We start from the raw sequence: 3,243 nt of genomic DNA, 5'->3' as shown, positions 1-3,243 counted from the left end.
AGTTATTATTCTTAGAAGTTCTAAATTACAAGAATGACTAGCGTTTGTTGTCTCTCCAACTAAAGCTAAACACACTCCCCACATTGTAACCCATGTCTCATTTGCAATAAATGTACATTTTCCAATATCATTGTTCGATGTTGTGCCTTACACTCTTTCTAAACAAATTTAGTCTCATTGTTGTTTGTTCTAACGTTTTTAAAAAAAATGTTATTTTATGATAATAAATATGAGAATTTGAAATATATGAAAATAAAAAAAAATATCTTAAATATTTTGACGCTTGAAAATATATACACGGGAACGCGAGATATATGGTTGTATAAAAAAATGAAGGGTAAGCATTTTAAATAATGCACATTTGATTGACCTCAAGAAAAGTGATTACACAAGATATACGTCATCATTGTTATCGTCGTTGATTCATTGAATCTTATAAGTGTATAAAGTCGCATAAGGATCGGGGAACCAAAAAAAAAAATGAATAAAGCAATATAAAAAATATAAAAAATTATTTAAAAGGAATTTATCTTCATTGCATGCATGTTACATTTTTTTTTCTTTTCAAATACTCACACATGATTTATGCATCTTCACTCATATTTTACATATACTCAACAACTTCTTATATCATGCATAATGAGTTAATCATGCATATCTTATGTGTATATTTTATTTATATTCAACAACTTTTGTATCACATTATTCATTTTACGTTTGCATTACCACATACATGCCTCCTTTTAAAAATAAAAATAAAACAAATTTATCTCCTTTTATTTACATTCTACACTTTAAACTCATCTTTATCATTTTATTTATATCGATCAACGCATTGGTAACCAACCCGACGATCATTTTATCTATGTTTATCTATGTCGATCAACGCATCGGTAACCAACCCGAAGACGATCATTTTATCTACCTCGATCAACGCATCGGTAAGCAATCCGAAGACGATCATCCTTGGTCTGAGTCATTTTTTTATTTATTTTTTGCCTCGATATCGGTAATCAATCCGAAGACGATCATCTTGGTCTGAGTTTTTTTTTTTTTTTTTGCCGACCACCGACACTATTTACATTTTTTTTTCAATTGCAAATCCGAAGACGATCAATCCGAAGACGATCAACTTTTTTACATGTCAAATTATTTTACTATATCTCTTACATTTTTTTGAAATTAATTTACTTTCACACTTAACAAAAGTTAGGTACTTATATTTAATTATCTTTTTACCACATAAAATATAATTAAATAGGGGCAGCTGTAGTACCTAATTTTTATCCAATTAATTTAAAATTATAATAATAATAATAATATATTTAAATATTTTTACAATCATTTTCAAAAATACCATTATTAAGTATATATTAAAAATAAAATAAAAAGGAAAAAGAAATAAAATATTTTTTAATTGATCTGCAACCATTGTTGGGCACACGTTTCGGTTCACACGTCTTTTCCCTAGGTTTTGTTTAACAAAGACCCTCCTTTATCTTCTATACCTTGTGAAGGTCCTGTTGCAAACATGTTATAAACCGGTTTCTGTTGCAAACATGTTATAAACCGGTTTCTTTTATTATTTTTTTAGTTTAATAAAGAAATGCAATACACTATGTAAAGTTAACATGCTTCCTTTTTTTCCCTTAATGGTATCTTGCTTAAATTTTATTACAAAAACAGTGTAAAATCCAATGAATTTTTGTTGAGTAACAATACAAAATCCAGAACATGTATTTGTACAATGAATGAAAACATTAGCCGTTTCTCTTATAAATTGAGGCAAACAGAACTGAGAGAGGAGAGGAAATTTTCTAAAACAATCAGAAAACTAGAGGAAGGTAGAAGATAGAGTTGTTCTTAGAGAAACAGATCTTACCCATAGCAAACAGATCCATCAAACCCATTCAGCAAACTCAGATCCATCAAACCCATATCCATAACTAAAGGATATTCAAACCCATTTTAAGATCAAAGAGACGACCGCATGAAATGTATTTCATTCATCGAGTTTGCGTTTGAAATTTTGTGTATGAGTTTGGAATGGGGGTGAGGTTTGTTCTGTTTGTTCATCTGTTTTCTAATTTGTTTAGACATAAGTAGCGCTTTCATTTTATTAAAGGTCATTTATTTTACATTATAACAATTTTTCACTTATTTACAAAATATATTAAAAAAGGATTATATTTATAATTAATATAATTTTTTTATTCATTTAATAAATTAAATTAAAGTCCATATATTTTTTTATTTTTGCTATTTTATTCTTGTGGTTATAACTAATTCTATTTCAAAAAAAAATCATTTAAACTTGTTTAATATCTTTTTTTTACAATAAAATAATAACAAATATTTCATTAAAAATTAACTAGATGTGACATCTTTTTAATTTTTGAGTTATTAGAACACAAATTGTGACAATTTGATGGTTCTAAATCTCATATCCACAAAATAAATTAATAAAATAAAAATCATAAACAAGTTAATCATAAAAATTATTTATATTTTAATCCTAGAGTTACATACTATAAATTAAACTATGTTGTTAGTTTGGAAACTTAATTTAAAAATAAAAATAAAAATATTCTTAAGAGGATTAAATTAGATGCAACATCTTTTTACTCCTTGAATTTTGAGACACGAGTTGTACAATTTGATCGTCTTAAAATTCATATTTTAAGATAATTATTCAAATCGAGCAAGTTTATTTCTTTATGCTTGTCAAAATTAATTTTTGTTAAAAGAAAATAACAAAAAATACAATTTATTTAAAAGCAATCAACACATCCACATTTTCTTCCAAGAACTACGTAGCTTTGATTTCTCCATCGCACCGGGAGATACGTAGGAGCAAGATCACACTCTTGTCTTGTCAAGTACAATAATAAAAACTTTTTTTTTAATCTTTTAAATACGTTTTTATCTCAAAAAATCACATTTATAAAAAACAATTTATATTCATATTTAATAATAAAGAAAAATAAATATATTTAAGTTGATATAATTTTGCACAATTAATTAAAGGTAACCGTATTTTAACGGATGCCGTAGGGGGCTAATACATTCCCTACGCATAATCGACTCCCGAACTCAAAATCCCAATATTTTCCCTATTTTAAAATAAATTTTGGTAGCGACTCCATTGAATTCGATGCAAACTCAAAATTTTAGGCCGCGATAGGGATCTCTAAATATATATAAACTACTTCAAATATTTATGTTTTAACACCTATTAATATA

The sequence above is a fragment of the Cicer arietinum genome, chromosome 1, assembly GCF_000331145.2.
Source record: "Cicer arietinum cultivar CDC Frontier isolate Library 1 chromosome 1, Cicar.CDCFrontier_v2.0, whole genome shotgun sequence".
Lineage (NCBI taxonomy): Eukaryota > Viridiplantae > Streptophyta > Magnoliopsida > Fabales > Fabaceae > Cicer > Cicer arietinum.
The sequence above is the reverse complement of the archived record's forward strand: the minus strand, read 5'-3'. Positions refer to the sequence as shown.